The 22995-nt window shown below is 43.8% G+C and overlaps 1 protein-coding gene across 1 annotated transcript in view; it reads left to right on the top strand.

Moving 5' to 3' along the window:
- The window catches only part of LOC126161695 (NADP-dependent malic enzyme-like), a 395549-nt gene that overhangs the window by 231173 nt on the left and 141381 nt on the right, over positions 1-22995 (top strand). The window lies entirely within an intron of this gene.

The following is a 22995-nucleotide window of genomic DNA, read 5'->3' as shown; positions in this document are numbered from 1 at the left end:
GGTGACGCATAGAAGAAACTCTTCAATCACGTGTCTTAGTTTTTGCCATTTCGCTTTGCGTAGCAGCATCCTTGGGTGTTGTGATGTGTCTGTGTCTGTTTTAGTGTACATAATTATTGCGTTGTCCCTGTGTACTCTCTTATCGAGCACCTGCCAGTTCGCTACCTATATTGAAGATGCGCTGTTTGCCAGAGAAATGTCTGTGCGTACTCCACTGTTTCCATGGTAAGTGGCCTGGTTTGTTTAAAACGAAAAGATTACATTCGTTTATAACGTCGACTATTATTTGTCCTCTGGCGTCCGTTCTGTCAGAGTGCCAGTGGGTTAAGATAAGTAGTCGTCTACCATTTGCAAATAGCGCAATTTCTTTTATTACTTCAGCGAAAGGCTCTATATCAAACGAGTACTGGACGTAGCTCGACGAGATGATCCATGTTTCCCTGTTTGAAGTGATTTCGCCAGTAACCGTGTGCTGTGTGCAAAGTTGCGTTATTTATGTTACTGTAATGTCTGTGTTTACTACAACGATTGCAACCTTGACCTTGTTTGTGCCTGTGATTTGCATGTACTACTTCGGGAGGCCTGGAATTCTTCCAACTCGTGTGTACGGCTCTCGTAGACACATGTCCTCGCATACCTCGTTCACCAGCCTGCCAAGCTCTGCGTTCGCCGTCATGCTACCCATACAGTTTAGCTGTAAGACTTTCACTACGAAAATTTGATAAAATAAAGAACTTTGGCCCGCTCTGGGTGTAATCAAGGTACACGCGTCCATGCGCCCTTACCAGGTCCTTGTCGGCACTGTCAGGGTCTTCATTTCTTCATTCACATGATTTGCGTGAAAGATTACAAAGTTCGAGTTTCGGTCCGTCGAATCATTTTGTCTGTTTGGTCAGTCGTGGAGTAGCATATAGTGTCGCCCAATGGATGAGTTAGTCTTGTTACCAGTCTTAACGCAGTCTGAAAAGTCGAGTCGAACTGAGCTCGGATGACAGATACGGGAACGCCATTCCATAACGCCTGAGCTCAATGACAAAGTTGATCAGCTGTAGTGGCTGGGAGGGTGGCATGCTAGTGTCTCAACAACCCGTGGCCAGACGTTTTCAGTGAGCGAGATATCTACAGAATGTGCTGACCAGGGCAACGACGAACACCCTCTATTTCGAGTTAGGTTGGGACATCAAGGGAATCATGCAGTCTTGCGTTATCTTGTTGAAAGATAACGTTGTAGGGACCTCGAAGAAGAGGTTCAGACAACAGTCTTACACTGATAGAAATGTAACGACTGCTGAATGTATCGGGTATGCGGATCACAGATGATGAGTACTCGAGGACAACTCGTACCATCACGCGAGGTGCTGAATCCATGAACCGATGATGAAAGCAGTCTGACAAGACTCTTAATCCTCAAAGGCTCCATACACGCATACGACCATCGCGGTGCTGTACCAGAATTCGGACTCGTCAGAAAAGACGTCCTGGTGCCATTCTTGTATCCAGTGTTGTTGGCGCGCTTCTCTTTGCTGCCATGCCAAGGGAATCTCAATAATTGTTGTGATGCTGAACGTAAGCGATGTCCATACGTAGTCACACTGCCCGTGTAGACACTTTCGTTCCCCGTAACAAGCCCATTTCTAGACTCAAAATACGTGACGTGGCTGTTCGATACTGCACGTCCGAGAAAAAGAACTGTCTGCCCTCTCGGGCGCTAATGCGTGGAGCCGATGAGATTCTGCACGATTTTCTATAGCCTTACTGAACCCTTCGATTCCACATTCGCATGACAATCTCGCTAGGAGCAATATTGCAGAACGATAATGATGATTCCAGAATGGCAAAGGTCCCGAGTTCGAGTCTCGGTCCGGCACACAGTTTTAATCTGCCAGGAAGTTTGATAATGATGATATTTTCTTGTGGTTCAAGAGGCGGGTGCAAGTATTTCAGAAGCCATTTCATAATCTACTACTGAAAATTAACGTGGTTCCGCTGGGCTTTTATTTTTCTTCCTTCTTTCTCATTGGCATGAGCAGACGTCACATGACATCAAATTCGCTGTGGAATACCTCTCTCAGTTTTTTTGTTACAGAGGACGCCCAGCCCTCTGACAGAAAACGCTGAGTTACCGTGGCGGCAGGCTTCGATCCCGCTACGTTTCGGTTTCTAGGGATGCGCTTTACCACTATACCAACAGACACGATCGCGGAATGGTAATCCGCAGACTCGATAAGCAACGATCCTGACAATGTACCATTCCACCATGTACTCGTACTGTTTCTTCTTCTTATTCGAGGCACAATCCGATCTTATCACAAAATATGTAAAATAGTAAAACAGTAACATTGATATTAGTGCGTAGACTTTGTAAGCTTTATATTAAGGTTTATCTGTAAATAAAAATACTGAATATTCTTTTTTCTTTCAAAAACTTTCTCCTCGAGAAATGTGAGCTGATATTGTGTTCAGATGCGGACCAATACTGACAGTTGGTTGGCTCTATGTTACACATGTGAACTGTTTCGCGAAACAAAACTTTAAACTTAGTGAAACACTTAATTTGAAATAATGAAAAGTAATTAAATGTCAAAACTAACTACTGTGCGCTCACTGAAAACTATTTAACTGGAACTCAATACTAAAGTGAATTACAGAAGTTGCGTGACACGAAGTGCAATTTCTGACTTGAAATGTCCACCAAAAACTAAAATACTGCTCTACTCAGAAGGAAAGTAACTGTTTGAGTTTTCCTACACTGTTCACTGTAAATTAATCTGCTTGCTTAGCACGACATCTGCTAATTATGACTACGAACTGTTTCTTCATAAGAACGCACAGTGAGATATGCTCTGAACTGAAAGTAACTTGACTCATGCTCAGCATGTTTTTTGTGTACTGACGTTCTTGATAGCAAATAGAAATCAGTAGGCGCAGCAGCTAAAGAAAAAGGAAGCTATTCGCTACAAAATTTGTTTTTTGCTTGTCAAAAACAATCTGTGGCTTCGTGTAGCGTAAGATGCAATGCAAACACGGCAACACATTCAAAACTTTACTAAGAATGATGGAAAAAAGCTTTATTTTAAAGAAAGACGTTACTGAAAAATTAAACTCTGATTATTGCCAGAAAAGACGGTACAGCATAAGAGGACCCTGACAGTTACGAAATTCTCTCACTACAAAAATTATAGACATTCCTGCCAATTGCGTTATTTGTGTCATAATGAAAACAAAGAGATCAAATTAAAACTAATCTTATATGTTATTAGTTATCTGAGGGACAAAGATTTCCTTCAATAAATAGTTCTGAGAAATAAACATTTCATTCTTGCGCATGCATTGGTTACCTTGAGAAAGTCCTCCAAAATGTCTTCTCCATCAGTAGGATCAATAACAGATATTTACAAATAAGTCTTCATCTCCATAATAAAATATTCCAGATAGTTTCTCTCAGAATCACAAATATCAAATCCCATCTAACAACTCAACTGTTTGATACTATGTGTCTAATAAGGATGACCCGGAGCTGCACAACTGACAGGCGAGCAAGCGAACCATAGATAAATTAAACACTTTGGCTGCCGTGTAAATCAAATGGACACACAAGATGCCTTGCCTAGCGGACCGTGTGCATCAAAATGATACACACATTCCAAGCCGTGTGTATAAATCGTGAAAACAGCGACAATGATTGCAAATGGGTATATAGTTGCCCTGGCCTCCTGGAGAGACCGTGTACGTTTGGTTTCGAATTTCGTTGACGGATAGTGTGACAGTCGACTCTGTTTCTTTGCGTTTACGACCTCTGGTTACACTCGCGATAACTCGCGCGGCAACGTTGCTAGAGGTTATTTGTGTTTCAAATAGCGTATCCTTGAAGGTTTGAGCTTGTTTTCTTGTGAGGTTGTGACAACGTCCTAGACAGGGTCAGTTGCAGGTTGGGTGGACAAGGAAAGCGAATTCAATGAGAGTGAGGCCGATTTGTCCGGCGACATATCTGACGGCGATGATCCTGAATACTCTCCTGAGAGTTTCGATCGTGATCCCGTCGATTCCGATGCAGGTGAACCGAGAGAAAGAACAACCGTTGGGGAATCAGCAACCCTGCCTCAAAGAGGCGTCTCCGAAGTTACTTGGTGCGATGTAACTGGAAATATTAATGATTTTACCACGAACTGTAATGAGGGAATATCCGATCATTTGAAGACGAAAGATACAATGAACTGGATTTTTACCGATTGGTTTTTTGGTGACCAAGTTTTAGAAATGATAGTCACCGGCACGAGTCGTTATGCCGAGCAACGAGTTATTGACAGTATTGTTAACGAAAAATGCATAGAATACATCAGACTACAACGATGGGTAAACACCGATAACAAAGCAATCCTGCGTGTCCTTTTTCTTTTTCCTTGGATTGTTCTGTGGATTGGTTGGATCGAAAACTTACACTGCAGAAATGTTGGTCAAGGAATGTACTGTACACAACTGAAGTAACTAAAGCTTTACCCCGGAAAACGTTTGAGGCCCTTTTGAGTACGCTACATTTTTCAGTCAATTCTGGTACAAACAACGGCAAATTGCACAAAATCTCACCATTAGTTGATCTACTAAACGATAAATTTCACGAAGTATATTGTCCTGGCGAGAAAGTGTCCATTGACGAAACTATGGTGCCGTTCAGATGAGGGCTGGGCTTTCGCCAGTACATTCCGGTGTAAAGTAATAAATGTGGTCTCAAGCTGTTTATTCGGTACGTTCAAGGAGGCTGTACCTGGCATGTAAGCGTTAATGCTGAAAAGGAGATTGCACCCGCAGATCATGATATGTCCTCCAGTGTAATGATGGAGTTGATGGGTCCACTGCTCAATGCCGGATGCACTCTGTACGTCGGCAGTTACTATACAAGCAGCCGGCTGGTGTGGCCGAGCGGTTCTAGGCGCTTCGGTCGCAGGTTCGAATCCTGCCCCGGGTATGGATGTGTGTGATGTCCTTAGGTTAGTTAGGTTTAAGTAGTTCTAAGTTTTAGGGGACTGATGACCTCAGAAGTTAAATCCCGTAGTGCTCAGAGCCATTTGAACCATTTTTAAACTATAGAAGCGTCACATTAGCCCATAAGCTGAACTAACGTTCAACCCACCTCGTTGATACATTGGCGAGTAAAAGAAAGTACAATCCAACGACCGTAGCGGATGGAAAGGTTAAGAAAGCTGAAATGTTATTCATGCAGAGTAACACAAATGTTATTATAGGAAAATGGAAGGACAAGAGAGATGTCTTGTTTCTGACCACTAAAAACGTTCCAAAAATGGTAGCAACCACCTCAGGAAAACGAGCAACCACGAAAGTATACACAATTTTGGAGTATAATTACCCAAAATCCTTCATAGATGTGTCAGATCAGTTAGTAGCTTATGCCTGCACTTTACGAAGAGTAGTGGTACCACAAGACTGAAGCTGAGCTCCACACAAATAAGGCAGTTGTCAATGCTCATACTGTCTACAAATTAGTAATTGGCAAAAATGTGCACATAACTGAATTTAGAAAGAAAGCTGCATTTGCACTGATACACACAGCAAACCCGAAAGATGTACCAGGATCACCACACCAGGAACATCAATTTCACGGAACCATGTCTTGCAAGAAAACCAGCAGCAAGAGAAACAGGTGCACAACATGCTATCGACGATACTCTCACAAATTTGGACGCTCTGAAGCAATGAAGAAATCGAAACACGTCATCAAAAACTTTAAAGGTTGCCCCGAATGAAAAGTTCATATGCTTAGACTGTTTATTCATTACTCACATATGCAGAGTAAAGCTTACTATATTGCGGAAATAGCAAAATTCACTACTACTTTAATTGTCTCATTTCTTAATCTAGCTTCCTCAGCATCACTTGATTTAATTCGGCTACGTATCATTATTCTTGTTTCGCTGTTGTTGATGATCATCTTATATCCTCCTTTCAAGACACTGCCCATTCCGTTGAACTGCTTTTCCAAGCCCTGTGTAGTCTCTTGCAGAACTACAACGTGATCGACAAACTTCAAAGTTTTTATTTCTGTTTTTATTTCTTCTCCCTGAGCTTTAATTCTTTCTCCAAAATTTTCTTTGATTTCCTTTGCTGCTTGCTCAGTGTACAGATTGAATAACTCTGGGGGGTCTACAAACCTGTCTCATCCCCTTCCCAACCACTGCTTTCTTGTCATGCCCCCCGACCCTTATAACTGCCGTCTGGTTCCTGAACAAGCTGTAAATAGCCTCTCCCTCCCTGTATTTTACCGCTCCTGTCTTCCGTATTTCAAAGAAAGTATTCCAGTCGACGTTGTAGAAAGCGTTCTCTAAGCCGACAAATGCTATAAACATAGGTTTGCCTTTCGTTATCCTGTGTTATAAGGTAAGTCGTAGGGTCAGTATTTCCTCGCGTGTTCCTACATTTCTCCGGAATCCAAACTAATCTTCCCTGATGTCGGCTTCTGCCAGTTTTTCCGTTCTTCAGTACAGAATTCGCGTTAGTATTTTGCAACCTTGACTTATTAAACTGATAGTTCGGTAGTATTCACATCTGTCAGAAACCTGCTTTTTTTAGTATTGGAATTATCATATACTTCTTGAAATCTGAGGATTTTTCGCCTGCCTCACATACGTTGCAGGCCAGATGGCAGAGTTTTGTCATGGGTGGCTCTCCCAAAGCTATCAATAGTTCTGAAGAAATGTCGTCTACACACGGGGCCTTGTTTCGATTTAGGTCTTTCTTCATCTTCATTTACGTCCTCTACCAATTCTATAATATTGCCTTCAAGTTCATCTTCCTTGTATAGAACCTCTGTATACTCCTTCCACCTTTCACGTTTCCCTTCTTTGCTTAGCACTGGGTTTACATCTGAGCTCTTGAGTTCATATAGCTTCTTCTCATTGCCTCGAAGTCCTCTTTAATTTTCCCATAGGCACTGTCTATCTTTTCCCTAGTGAGACATGCTTTTAAATCCTTATATTTATCCTCTAGCCACGTCTTCTTAGCCGTTTTGCTCTTCCTGTCAATCTCATTTTGTAGACTTTTGTATTCCCTTTCTCCTGTTTCATTTGCTGCATTTTTATATTTTATCGTTCCTTCATTTAAATTCAATATGTCCCGTCTTATTCAATGTTTTCTACTAGACTTTCTGCCTTTTTACCTATTCGATCCTCGGAATAAATATATTTACTGTCGTTATCGAGATTTCTTAATAACATTTGTTTTATTCATTAATTTTGGGTGGGTTCGCTGTCATCTGCAGCAATTTTTTCTCCAAAACTGATCGGTAATTCGAAAAGCGCTTCAGCGGTATGTTGCGCAAAAACTTTTTCGTGGATATCAACGTCTTATGTCACTGTTATTCTCTTCACACACGTGTGTCTCACGGGAAAACGAAGTTGCAAAAATATTTATCCTTTAGCATAGGACCGGTCACATATGATTTAGTCATTTGAATGAGAGTCCTGTAATTTAAAATGGGAAATGAGTGTGTGACCTGTGAACTAAATGTGCTTTATTTTATAATTCCTCTTTGAATTTTGGTGTCGTAATTGTATGAAGCTTTATGCTGATATTGGACGTCGAGAAATGGGAGAATACCGAACTTTTTCGGTAATTTCTCCTTTGTCAGTGATTAATGGTGATTACATGTTTGTGACTCTATGTTATTCAGGCAAGAAGCACATCAGAGACGTCACTGCGTTCCACTGTGATTGCTTAGTAAGTCTTTAGAAAGCGGAACTCATTGTCAGTATAAATTATCAGTCGGTCAGATAAGGATAGGATACGTCAGAAAATAGTAGTAAATTAAAATTCCGTCTCTCTTCAAGAATATAGAATCGTCGAGGAGTATCTGTACCATTATCTTTACTGTTCCTCAAGGAGACTCATTTCAGCTGGCTGAGATTGACTTGTTCATACTTGCCGATTATTGTCCTACTAGTATGCCCAATTGGAAAATTTTTGGTACTCGGGCTAAAATCGCAACATAAGTGAGAGTGTTTTTAACGCGGTACAGTGCACGGGGAAGTCGCAGGGCACTTGAGGCAACGTGACAGTATGCAGCTTTTCTGGATTTAGATATCAATTATCTTGCGACTCGGCAGTAAACATTCTCAAACTTCTCGTGACTGACGTAACTGTTTACGGCCATGCGGAGGCTACCGTACATTGGTTGCAATACTGGCTACTGATCACCGTCAGAGTGGGATGTACGGAGTGGTCCGTACTGTAACCATTCGCACAATCAGCCCACTCACCGCTCCCACTATAACGCGTGGGGAAACCAAAATTTTATCTGATTTGTAAATTACTCTCGTGTATTACGATGCTCTAGAACACCGAAAATCTTTCCTGCAGGAATTAACGCACAGTCCGCTAACACCGATGCTGTTTACTAACTTTGCTCTCTTCGTCCATTAACTACGTAAGACAATAGAAAGCGCCACCAAGATCTATATCATGTCTCTTGACTTCGGATTTCTGTACAGTTTTGACTGTCCCTAAATAAACGAAATAAGACCTAACGGAATACTTGATGAGCTTTGATGATGCTGTTGTGTACGAGATAGCCGTAACACCGAAAAGTTACAGCGATAAGCGGAAAGGTGTGCAGAAGGTCAACGCTTGGTGCAGGAATTGGGAGTTGCGCCCCAACATGAACGAATGTAATGTACTACATATAAACAGAGCTGTTATTGTTTGATTACACTTTTGGTGATCGACCTGTGAGTACAGACAGAACCCAGAATTACCTAGGTGTATGCGTCCGGAGCCACTTAAAGCGAAACTGCCACATAAAATTTACTGAAGAATGAGGAGGGTTTGCAGCAGTGAGTCGCTATTTTTTTCGCTCTCGACTAAGGAAGGTGCTCGTTTAGATTTTATCGTCAAGGCCACTTTTGTCAGATGAATTTCGATTTTCCTATACGGACAGGATTTCCGTCGTAGTGGGTTAAGGATACCCTGTTATACAGTATGTTACTGAGACAGAATTCACTGTGTTACAGAGGGTTTACTGTTGACAGTTCGAGAACTTGTTGAAGGAATGCGACAAACATCTTATGAAGCCCAAAACGAAATTTTCAGAGTGGAGCGGAATGTGCGCTGATATGAAACTTCCTGGGACGTTAAAACTGTGCGCCAAACCGAGACCCGAACTCAAGACCTTTACCTTCATCCGACGAGTGCTCTATCGATCGAGCTACCGAAGCACCACACAGTACCCACTCTCTCAGCTCTAATTCCTCGGGAAACCCATCTCCTTCACAGATATTCTTTTACGAAACTTTCTTCCAGGAGTGCTTGTTTCGCAAGTTTCGCGGGAGAACTTCGGTGTACTCGTTGTTTGGAAAGTAGGAGATGGGATCCTGGAGGAAGCAGAGCCGTGAGGAGGAGTCGTGAGTCGTGCTTGGGTAGCTCAGTCGGCAGGGCACTTATCCGCGAAAGGCCAAGGTGCCGTGCCGAGTCTGAGTCTCGGTGCGGCAGGCAGTTTAAATCTGCTAGGAAGTTTTAATTTCTTCTATGTTTCAATTACCTGTAGAAGCAGCAAACTATCCACATGTGTAACTACAGAAGAATAGATAGAATTTTTTAAGTGCACTATGCGGAACAGGAGGGAATGATTCATCACGTTGCTTCCTGAAAGTGATAAAAAAAGGGGTTGTGCAAAAATGGAAATACCTTTTCTTGGATTCTTAAGACGGCACAATTTGCGAACTAATTGTAAGCATTAAGGACAAAATATTCCAGGTTTTCACTACGTTCCATTAATCTGTGGTACTTTAGGGAAATATAAGCACCGAGAGAGGGCGTAACAATATTTAGCCAAAGTAACACGAAATTTGGTAGTTTGAAAGGAAGAAAATAGACATTCATATTGTCCAACGAAAATTCCCATAGTTTTCGGAAAAAGTTTCATTCATCGTACTCATGGTGTGAAGCGACATTACTTGGCACACAGGTAAACTGAAGCAAACAGGTGGACTAGACTGGAAGACCTTGAGATATGATAGTGGAAGTGGATCGAAGAGATTTCACATAAACATTAATTCACTTCTCTGGAGCCCCGTAGGTTAGCTAAAGTTTTAAGGTTGTTGGTTATGTAGACGTCGTCTTAGTGAAGCATTATTATTATTTTGACACTATCGTTTTGTTTGTCTTCTCTGCGACTTGAGCATCGCCTCTCAGCGCCGATCAATCATAACGGTGCACCTCTTTTGGTGTTTGTGTATGTGCAGGAGTTGAGTCCGATGAACAAGATAAAAACCAAGGTGAGAGTATGATTTTCCGTTTTTTTTATTATTGTTGGAGTGTAACTACTGAGACAATGGCCATCTTATAAAGTTTATTTTGCATCCATCTTGGCTCACTTCAGTTTCTTATCTTCATGTGCAGCCATTGCACGCGCCTGAACACACACACACACACACACACACACACACACAAACGTCCTTTCACGGGATAATTTTAACCGTTTTCCTCTTCCAGATATTAAAATAATCCTTGATATCTACCTGACATCAACTGTAAACTAACTCACATGCACCAATCCAAATGAAGGTTCCAAACAGGTAATTCCTCCCTAGCCGAAATCCTACTCACGTTTCGCTAAATCACTAAAGGTAATTGCCGGGATAGTTCCTCTAAAAGGGGATTTGGACCCTATTTCTCTAGACTGTGAGACCAGTGCACTGACTATTGTGTCAATTTTCTCGCTCACAGGGTCCCGGGTTCGATTCCGGGCCGGGTTGAAGATTTTCTCCGCCCGGGGACTGGGTGTATGTGTTGTCCTCATCATATCATCATCATCAACATCATTTGTGAGAGTGGCTAGATTGGATTGTGAAAACAAAATGGACTGTGTAAAAACTAAAAATTGGGACTTTGTACGGACGCTGATGATCGCGCAGTTGAGCGCTCCCCCCCCCCCCCCCCGCCCCCTCCCTCCCCTCCACAAAAAAGAACTTTGCTCGGTAACGCAGAGGGTGGAGGGCGGGTGGAGGTTGGGAGGTGGGGGTGATGGGACGAAATTTTTTATTCTGTGTACTTATGTAACCCGCCCTGCAGCTTGAAGATAGTGGCCAGGTATTAAATTACAAATGAAGAATTTCACCGCAACATACACTACCTGTTGATACAATTCATCGTTGATATTTGGCTTGCATATGGCTGATACTCATTTGCTAAAATGAATGAGAAGCTACTGTGTACGTTTTGGAAGGACAAAAATCATTACCAAATGAAATATAACATGAAGCGCCCATCTCTTACTGTAAGCAGAACCGGAGACACTGACCAAAACAAGTTGCACTGAACACATGTAAAAACCAAACGAGCCAAGCGGGAACTTTATCTCTGATAGCGGACATTCACTCCTATCAAGCAATGAGATCGAATAAAGGTCACAAGTTCTATTATTGTTTGGACAACGGTCAAATTTTTCATAATAGGTTCAATGTACTACCACACACACACACACACACACACACACACACACACACACACTTTTAGGGAGTTCACAAGTTTTTCTATAGCTATAGAGACAGGTTAGAAGATAAATTACCGCCGATGTCATTTAGTTACAAATGGAAGCTGCCATGGACGTATTACGTTGCTTAATACTGAAAAAATTATCTTTAGTGTCTGATTTATACGGTATCAGTACACTTCACGGCTGATGTACTCGAATCCAAAATTCAAAGGAGCGTTGTATTTTCCCCTGGTTGACGGAACATCTACATCTACAGCTACATTTAAATGATTACTCTGCAATTCACGTTTAAGTGTTGGCAGGGGTTTCATCGAACCACCTTTAAGTTATTTCTTTACTGTTCCACTCTTGAACGGCGCGCAGGAAAAACGAACACTTAAATCTTTCTGTGCGAGCTCTTATTTCTCTTATTTTATTATGATGATGTAGGTGAGCGCCAATAGAATATTCTCACATTCTGAGGAGAAAGTTGGTGATTGAAATTTCATGAGAGTATCCTGCCACAACGAAAAATGCCTTTGTTTCTGTGATTGCCACCCCCAATTCACGTATCATATCCGTGGAGTCCTGCGGAACCAAAATAAAATAAAATAAAATCATAGTGAAGGAAAGAACATGTAACGAGATATAAACATGTTTATTTATTATTTTACAAGGAAGATATCGAAACAAGGCAGGCCGGCCGAAGTGGCCGTGCGATTAAAGGCGCTGCAGTCTGGAACCGCAAGACCGCTACGGTCGCAGGTTCGAATCCTGCCTCGGGCATGGATGTTTGTGATGTCCTTAGGTTAGTTAGGTTTAACTAGTCCTAAGTTCTAGGGGACTAATGACCTCAGCAGTTGAGTCCCATAGTGCTCAGAGCCATTTGAAACAAGGAAATCCCAACAAGAGGGTTAGCTAGACAGCTGGAAGATGATTCTAGTTGTGACTGAAACTGTAAATGTTAGACTTTGAAGTTACCTAACTTTCCCTATCTCACATGAGATTGTTACAGAAATAACTAGTCGTCTGAGATTCTATACACCGAAAATCCGGGCTTGGAACAGATAGTATTTTTCCCGAAGGAATGAAATGGAGAAGTAACTTAACTAATTTTACGATATTTCAGGTCACAACATACAGTCAGGAAAGCGCAAAATATTTGATCAATTGAACTTCCGCTACTAATGGAACATTTTTATGGAATGAAAATCCGTTTCAGTTTCCAGTAGTTTCTTGATTTATTCCACGATCGGTTTCGAAGCATAAAGCTTTATCTTCAGGTGATATCAAATAATTATGGGAACATGCATGTGTGGCCGGCGAGCTAGTCAGTCATGGGGGGGGGGGGGAGGGGGGCATAGTGATCATGTCTACACAATCACGTCAAACAAACGGAATGAAGCGTAGGGCCAGCAACCATAGCTCCCGCCTAGACAGCACGACTTGGAAGTAACTAGTGAATCAATGCCAAGCCGAATAACTTCTTGCATAAGGGTCATAGGTGGAGCAACGCGTTATTTACTTGCTCAAAATGCGAAGGACTTTCTCTAACGATTTTCGCCTCATTCGGATAATTCCTTCGTGGTGCGTAATTGTTTTTCCTTGGACTGTATATTGAAGTACTTATGCTTTTACTGTTTTAGACTTCACTTTCTGATGGAACAGTATACTTTCTGGTTTAGTTGGACTGTATTCTAGTGACATAAAGGAGATGAATGTCGGATTAAAATGGCTAGTAAGGAGTGGGTTCAAATGCACGATACACATGTTAATTTATTACACCATTCTAATTAGTACAACACAAGATGAAGGCCTTTAATAGCAAGATGGATGAAATAGAGTTGAAAATAACATATTGATTAAAATCAATCTCATTATTTAGGGAAGGGAAAGTCTTCCAGAAGGGCTTGTAAAAATTACAGAAGCAGTTATACACTACAAGAAGTGAATTCAGTCTTAAACCCTGGCTGTGTTTCATTAACATCACGCCGGCCGCTGTGGCTGAGCGGTTCTAGGCGCTTCAGTCTGGTACCGCGCGTGGCTGCTACGGTCGCAGGTTCGAATCCTGCCTCGGGCATGGATGTGTGTGATGTCCTTAGGTTAGTTAGGTTCAAATGGCCCTGAGCACTATGGGACTTAACATCTGAGGTCATCAGTCCCCTAGAACTTAGAACTACTTAAAACTAACTAATCTAATGACATCACACACATCCATGCCCGAGGGAAGATTCGAACCTGCGACCGTAGCAGTCGCGCGGTTCCGGACCGCGGCCGGCCGGCCGGTTAGTTAGGTTTAAGTAGTTCTAGGTCTAGGGGACTGATGAACTCAGATATTAAGTCCCATAGTGCTTAGCGCCATTGGAACCATTTGAACCATCAACACCACAAATAAAGTACGATGGCCACAGTATTGCAACAAAAGAACATAAAAACTTGAATTTCACTTTACAAGGCCCAGTCACATTAATTTATCCATCTGCGAATTGCGTGAATAATTACCTTTTGCAGCAAGGACGTGCAGAAAGAGCCAATGAGATTCTGGAAGGTGCCGACATGGGCGTGGAGCTATGCCGCCTGCAGTGTAGTGGTCAGCTGCGCTAGGTTCATCGGTTGAGGATCCATGGCAGGAAAAACGCGATCGAGGTGATCCCACACATTCTCGGATGCATTTAAATGTGGGGTTTGGTGGCCAGGGGAGTAAGGTATGCTCACTGTGCTGCGCTTCGAAACACATACTTATACTGCGAGCAGTGCATCTGTCCTGCTGCTAGATATCATTGTGCCCAGCAGAAAGAAACTCCATGTAGGGATCGACCTCGTCCCCAAGAACTGATGCATATTTGTGTTGTGCCTTCCAGAATGACGAGATCGCCCATGGGATGCCATGAAAATATTCTCCAGACCATAACGCTCCCTCCTCTGCCTCGGCCCTTCCGACACTTATTGCAGGGCCGTATGTGCCAACGGCCATCCATCTCTCCGATGGTGCACGGAAAGAGATTTACCTGAAAAGACCGCCTGTCGTCACTCAGTAGACTTCCATTTGCGTTACTGACGTGCAAATTCTAGTCTTCGTCGCCGGTGGCCACAAGTCAGTATGGATGTACACTCCTGGAAATTGAAATAAGAACACCGTGAATTCATTGTCCCAGGAAGGGGAAACTTTATTGACACATTCCTGGGGTCAGATACATCACATGATCACACTGACAGAACCACAGGCACATAGACACAGGCAACAGAGCATGCACAATGTCGGCACTAGTACAGTGTATATCCACCTTTCGCAGCAATGCAGGCTGCTATTCTCCCATGGAGACGATCGTAGAGATGCTGGATGTAGTCCTGTGGAACGGCTTGCCATGCCATTTCCACCTGGCGCCTCAGTTGGACCAGCGTTCGTGCTGGACGTGCAGACCGCGTGAGACGACGCTTCATCCAGTCCCAAACATGCTCAATGGGCGACAGATCCGGAGATCTTGCTGGCCAGGGTAGTTGACTTACACCTTCTAGAGCACGTTGGGTGGCACGGGATACATGCGGACGTGCATTGTCCTGTTGGAACAGCAAGTTCCCTTGCCGGTCTAGGAATGGTAGAACGATGGGTTCGATGACGGTTTGGATGTACCGTGCACTATTCAGTGTCCCCTCGACGATCACCAGTGGTGTACGGCCAGTGTAGGAGATCGCTCCCCACACCATGTTGCCGGGTGTTGGCCCTGTGTGCCTCGGTCGTATGCAGTCCTGATTGTGGCGCTCACCTGCACGGCGCCAAACACGCATACGACCATCATTGGCACCAAGGCAGAAGCGACTCTCATCGCTGAAGACGACACGTCTCCATTCGTCCCTCCATTCACGCCTGTCGCGACACCACTGGAGGCGGGCTGCACGATGTTGGGGCGTGAGCGGAAGACGGCCTAACGGTGTGCGGGACCGTAGCCCAGCTTCATGGAGACGGTTGCGAATGGTCCTCGCCGATACCCCAGGAGCAACAGTGTCCCTAATTTGCTGGGAAGTGGCGGTGCGGTCCCCTACGGCACTGCGTAGGATCCTACGGTCTTGGCGTGCATCCGTGCGTCGCTGCGGTCCGGTCCCAGGTCGACGGGCACATGCACCTTCCGCCGACCACTGGCGACAACATCGATGTACTGTGGAGACCTCACGCCCCACGTGTTGAGCAATTCGGCGGTACGTCCACCCGGCCTCCCGCATGCCCACTATACGCCCTCGCTCAAAGTCCGTCAACTGCACATACGGTTCACGTCCACGCTGTCGCGGCATGCTACCAGTGTTAAAGACTGCGATGGAGCTCCGTATGCCACGGCAAACTGGCTGACACTGACGGCGGCGGTGCACAAATGCTGCACAGCTAGCGCTATTCGACGGCCAACACCGCGGTTCCTGGTGTGTCCGCTGTGCCGTGCGTGTGATTATTGCTTGTACAGCCCTCTCGCAGTGTCCGGAGCAAGTATGGTGGGTCTGACACACCGGTGTCAATGTGTTCTTTTTTCCATTTCCAGGAGTGTATTTGCCAGGTGCCTGTTGCGGAGGTCCAGATGCAGCAACGTTCGCTGAAATGTCGTCGAGCAGACACCGTTGGCAGCCGCTTGGTTAATCTGGGCGGTCGGTTGCTCAACAGTTGCACGTCTGTTCGCCCGGACACATCTCCACACCCGTCATTCATCCCTGTTCTTTATGGCCTGAGGTGCACCACAGATGCCGGTTTTGGATAGCGCCATTTTGCCATTCACGGCATACCTATAGTCAGCAAATCAGCTTGTTTTCAGCAAGACAAATATCGTTCATGTATTCGTCATGGTCATATGGGCACCACAATATGCAATGCCACAAGGCACACAACACCATCACCTCCTGAAAACATAGCTGGTAATTTGGATATCAGGAGTCATATTTCTGATTTGTTAATGCCGATGGCTGTTACATGACGTCAGGATCTATGTGAAATTATCTTTCAACGATATAATGCAAGACCGCAGTTACCTGTGCTGTCCTGATATGCCTAAAAGAAGACGATTTCGACGGTTGCTCTAGCCAGCTCGTTCTCCAGATCTCATATCCACTGAAAGTGTGATGGAGTTTCAAAGCGGGTTACTGGCATGTTATTGGTGGGAAATTTGCTGCAAGGATCGTGATATTATTTGGTTTAACAAGGCACGACGTGAATTATGGTATGAACGACTACAGAAATGAAGCTACGTAAACAATAACATTATGTGATGAAAAGTATCCAGACACTTGGCTGAAAACGACTTAAAAGTCCATGGCGCCCTCCATCGGTAATGCTGGAATTCAATGTGGAGTTGGCCCACACTTAGCCTTGATGATAGCTTCCACTCTCGCAGGCATACGTTCAATCAGATGCTGGAAGGTTTCTTGGGGAATGGCAGCCCATTCTTCACAGAGTGCTACACTGGTTAGAGGTATCGATGTCGGTCGGTCAGGCCTGGAGCGAAGTCGGCGTTCCAAAACATCCCAAATGTGTTCTATAGGATTCAGGTCAGGACTCTATCTAGGTCGGTCCATTACATGGATGTTATTCTCGTGTAACCACTTCGCCACAGGCCGTGCATTATGAACAGGTACTCGATCGTGCTGAAAGATGCAATCGCCATCCCCGAATTGCTCTTCAACAGTGGGAAGCAAGAAGGTGCTTAAAATACCAATGTAGGCCTGTGCTGTGATAGCCCCACGCAAAACAACAAGAGGTGCAAGCCCCCTCCATGAAAAACACCACCGCACCTTAACACCACCGCCTCCGTATTTTAATGTTGGCACTACGCACCCTGGCAGATGACGTTCACCGGGCATTCGCCATACCCACACCCTGCCATCGGATCGCCACATTGTGTATCGTGATTCGTCACTCCACACAACGTTTTCCCACTGTGCAATCGCCCATTGTTTACACTCCTTACACCAAGCGAGGCGTCGTTTGGCGTTTACCGGCGTGATGTGTGTCTTATGAGCAGCCGCTCGACCATGAAATCCAAGTTTTCTCACCTCCTGCCTAACTGCCACAGTACTTTTAGTGGATCCTGATGTAGTTTGAAATTCTTGTGTGATGGTCTGGATAGATGTCTGCCTATTACACGTTACGACCCTCTTCAACTGTCGGCAGTATCTGTCAGTCAACAGACGAGGTCGGCCTGTACGCTTTTGTGCTGTACGTGACCCTTCACGTTTCCATTTCACTATCACATCGGAAACAGTGGACCTAGGGATGTTTAGAAGTGTGTAAATCTCGCGTACAGAAGTACGACACAAATGACAGCCAACCACCTGACCGCGTTCGAAGTCCGTGAGTTCCGCGGAACGCCCCATTGTGTTCTCTCACGATATCTAATGATTACTGAGATCGCTGATATGGAGTACCTGGCAGCAGCACAATGCACCTAATTTGAAAAACGTATTTTTTGTGGGGTGTCCGGATACTTTTGATCACATAGTGTAAATATCTGGAGAAACGACGCTAAACGTCAGAAGGGAGTCTCTCGAGGCCTCGAACTACTACACAGGGTGTTAGGTGTATACGTACAGATATTTTCATTGGTGAGTGTGGAAAGTATACTGAACAACATTACATCAGTACTTACCTCATTTACAGGACTAATAAGTATAGCTATTATGAATAGTATATTTTTAGGTTGGTTAGTACCTCTCCAAGTACATGTGGCAAGAACACCGCATTAATTCTTACTTTTCCGTGGACGGCAGGTCGGGTTTTCAACTATGGACACATGGACGCAAAATGGTTAGTCTGAACTGAAAGGCTTAGTGCACTTGGTATTTCAGTTAAGACCGTGCAGAAACCATCAGGTAGTAAATTACGTGATGTGTTTGCGGGAAGACTATTAGACGCTAAGGAAAAGCAACTAAAAAGCTGAAGTGGGTACATATTAAGGTACCAACGATCATAATACCTGCACTTATACCCCTAACACACTGTATGTTTACCGAGCGAGGTGGTGCAGTGGTTAGCACACTGGACTCGCATTCGGGAGAACGACGGTTCAATCCCGTCTCCAGCCATCCTGATTTAGGTTTTCCGTGATTTCCCTAAATCGTTTCAGGTAAATGCCGGGATGGTTCCTTTGAAAGGGCACGGCCGATTTCCTTCCCAATCCTTCCCTAACTCGAGCTTGCGCACCGTGTCTAATGACCTCGTTGTCGACGGGACGTTAAACACTAACCACCACCACACTGTATGTTAACCATTTTCTTCAGCGTTGGGCTCTCCAGTTCTGGAAAGGAAGAAGTCGGAAGACTTTGAGCCGTTTATATTTTTTGTTCGTTCACGTCCAACTAGCTATAAAACAACAATGTGTACATTAGCACTAGTAGCCATTCTTGAACGTAGAATTTTATTATTTCGCTGTGTTAAGTTCGAGGTATTTGTGCTGCAGTAAGGGATGAAATAGTTTCTGTTTCATCACAGGTACTACAACCTCTCGGAAAAGAAAGCTTGTTACCCACGCAGATGACAGATTTTGGTAAGCAGAAGAAATGACAGTTACTGTGGCTGCACTGTCTAAGTCATGAATAAAAGTCTACTTATAGAACAAAGTAGCTCCAGTGTACTACTCCCACAAAGTAAGTTGGAATTTTTGCGTACAAGCGAGACATACACAATGTCTTTCACACAACCCACGGGAAGAAATGCAGAGGGATTATGCCCATATATCGCAGTGGCCACTTGGTTGGTTCGTCACGTCCTATTCATCGCTGTGGAAATATTCTGTCCAGTAAGCCACGAACTCCAGCGCAGTTGTGCACCATCCTACTGGAAGAGAAATTTGGCTGAAGGGGAAGAAGCTGAGGAACAATAAATTGTTCAAGTAGCTCCATACACACGGTTGCTGTTACTGTTTGCTCGTGAAGAAAAATGGTCCAACGACGATGTTATTCATCATTGCACACCACGCATTCACCTTTCCGCTATCTCTGACAGGTTCCGGAAACTGTGGAAGTTTCCCGAATCCCATTTGCGAACGTTGTGTCAGTTAACCATCCCACATGTGTGAAAGCTTGTTTCGCCAGAGAAGGCGACATGTTTGGGGTTTTGCGCAAGCCTGTCCAACATCTCTATGGCATATTTGTGGAGAAGCTGTAAGTCGCTCCTCTTCTATGTTTGCACAGTCTTAACTTTGTAAGTGTGCAAGCGAAGTTGTTTGTGCCTTGTGAACTGTTCAGCAAGGGATGTTTAGCTCTCGTGATGCTCGGCTAACTGATTTTGATGGGCTTCTGTGGAAGGTCTCTCTTGTCTCCTATACCATTTCATTACGTGTGCATTTTGTGCCAGAACCTGACTGAATGTTTACACTCTCAGTGATTAGTAAATTTTCATGCAAGGGTTGGACAAAAGTATGGAAACAACGCGAAAAATACATGCTTGAACATAAATGCAGATGGTAGTCAAGTTTGCAGTTAGGACTGTTGTATTTGACACGAACGTCATCTGTGCGATGTCAGTCCTCAATACCCTGTAAGTGTCAGTCGTGGCCGGAAAAGTGTTCTGTGTAGTTCTGAGTTCATTGTGTGGGATCTAAGTGAATTCGAAGGTGGCAGAGTTTTTATGTTCGTATGGTGGGTAATTGCGTAACTAAGGTATCCGAAGCGTTTGGTGTTTCAAGAGGCACTATATAGAAGATATTTACGGCATATAGGGAAGGCGGAAAACATAATCTGCTAAGTCACAACGCGGACGAAAGTGTATGTTGAGTGATCGCGACAGACCGTTTTTGAAGAAGATTGTGACGAAACGTAGGAGGACGACAACTGCAAAATTCACGGAAGACCTTAATGTCGCATCTGCGAACCCTTTCAGCACCAAAACAACACGAACGGAACTTCAGGGGAATTTCAGGGTGAACTGGAATTCCAAAACCGCTCATCAGCGACACAAGTTCCAGTGAAAGGAAAACGGTTCGCCGAAGCCATAAAACCTGCATTGTGGGGCAATGGAAGAGATTATTTGGTCAGATGAGTCTTATTGCACACTGTTTACAACTTTTGACTGAGTTTACGTCGCGAGATTGAAACGTGACGGGGCTTCAGTCACGATTCGGACAGTCATATCATGGTATTCCATGGACTCTATGGTTATTCTGCAAGGTTGCGTTGCTGTCAAGGAGTGTGTGATCATTTTGGCTGATCAGGCCCATCCCACGGTACAATGTTTGCTCCCCATTGGTGATGCTGTGCTCCAAGATTACATGACCCCTGTCCACAGAGCTTGCCTCATCCAGGACTGGTTTTTTCAGCATGAGAATGAATTGTTTCATCTCCCCTGACTACCGGAGTCATCGGAGCCTTTGTGGTGTTAGATTCCCTTGAATACCATATAGATCGCATACATATCCATCCCAAGACCAGGGGAAGCTGTTTTGAATGCCAACGGTACTACTATAAGTAGGCTGTTTATGTTTTCTTATTGGCAACGTTACGTAGCGCTCTGTATGAAAATCACTGGCTGTGCTGTGTTTGTCTCTGATTTTGTTCCATTGTGTCTAGCTTTTGAAGCTTTTGCTGTGTTTGTCTCTGATTTTGTTCCATTGTGTCTAACTTTTGAAGCTTTTGCTGTGTTTGTCTCTGATTTTGTTCCATTTGTTGCATTAATTGCAATAATAATGTATTAGTGTCTAGAATCTGTTTCTCTATGCTTTTTGGCAGTGCATTTTCACCGGCAACATTCACATTTTGACAAGCAGAAAATGCGTCTTGACTCATTTGAGAAAACGGTGAGGACCCAAAACCTAAGTCTACGGTATGTGCAATATTGTGTTCTGTCATTTCGGATTCCTGAGGCGAGCTGTTGCCGACCGATCGATCGATAATGCTTCCCTGTTCACTACCTGTTTCACTGTCTACACCATTATTTGCCGCCCGCTCCATTTCCCTACGCACAATTCCCAAATTACTACTTCGAATGTCTGTTAATTCACTACACAGTGGTGCTGATAAGCTACGCTCGTCGTCACTATTATTTTTCAGTTTACTTTGGAGCCTAGTGTTACGTTTTTCACACGCCATTATTGTCACAATATTTCACACGATAACACAGAAAAGCACAATCTGAAGAGCAAAAATAAGAGAACACATTAACATAGCACTGAAAATAATATCTAGTTAATTGCAAGCGCAGTTGTGAAATACTTGGTGCAAATCTACATGCATGCCACAACTGTTTTACTGTACAACAATGAAAGACTGCAACTACAAAGGAGATTCTCTCTACAATTACGTGCTAGCAATAAACAATAGCTACACTAATTACACAAACTACAAGAAAAAAATCAGAAGATTCCAGTGAGGTATCCTCGGCTAAGGGTCGACATATGAAACGTCCCCTTAGAAAAATTGTACAAGACTGTGCTTAAACTGACACACAATATTTTTAGCGCAACGCAATCTGACTTTCAAAAATCCCTACAAAAGAATGGCCCTGACTAACATTAACCTATACGTTTCACAAATCACTTACCTCACAAAAATCTTGGTTACTCGAACTACTGCAATACAGCGAGCGCCACTACTGCCAGCTAAATAAAAGATTCAAACTACGGAAGGCACCAACTACTAATAGGCATAGTTAGCAAATGAAAGATTTTGATAGAGAATAAACAATGTATTTACCTCACTAGTGTTCAAAAGTCATAATATATATAGCAGTTCATGATATCCAGTCTTACAAATTTCAAAACTCCGCCATCTCTCTCCCCACATCCACCACTGCTGGCGGCTCACCTCCAACTGCACAATGCTACGCGCTGTTCACATCCAGCTGCCCAACACTACAATGGCAGACAACAATGCAAATTAGCCACAGACTGCACACAGCCCAGCCAGTGATTTTCATACAGAGCGCTACGTAACGTTGCCAATAAGAAAACATAAACAGCCTACTTATACCACGCATAGTAACGTGTTGTGATTTTTGTGTTTTCATATTTTTGTTCATCCCCATATACCAAGCCTTAATCGTCTTTACATCTGGTAACCCCCTTTTAAATTTACCTGGGAAATTTCTTTGGACAGCAATGGATGATTTCGTTTCGGCATACTACACCACGCAATAGCCTCTATCTTGAGATATAGTCACTTCTGATAATTATTTTGCGCCTTAAAAAAAATTAATTTACTTTACATACCCCAAACCACAATTATATATCTTTCACAGCTTCTCTCTCTCTCTCTCTCTCTCTCTCTCTCTCTCTCTCTTTTTTCTACCGGCATCTGGAAATCTGGGAGGTCTCATTTGAACACACTGTACTGCGTGTACAATAGCTGGAGTGGTGGTGTCGACATTGAGATAGCTTACTGAGTGTATAACGGATACAGACTGAGATACACAAGTACAGGACATGACGAAATTTTAAACCTCCGTGCCACGACCACTGATAAGAAATGAGCTGAGTAGCAAAAATGCAGAAGTAGTGGTCCGAGAATATTGCAGCGACCGTAAAGTGCGCAGCGCGACGCGACGACCTGGG

This window comes from Schistocerca cancellata, chromosome 2, assembly GCF_023864275.1.
Source record: "Schistocerca cancellata isolate TAMUIC-IGC-003103 chromosome 2, iqSchCanc2.1, whole genome shotgun sequence".
Lineage (NCBI taxonomy): Eukaryota > Metazoa > Arthropoda > Insecta > Orthoptera > Acrididae > Schistocerca > Schistocerca cancellata.
Note: the sequence above shows the minus strand (reverse complement) of the source record. Positions and strands in the feature narration are given on the sequence as shown.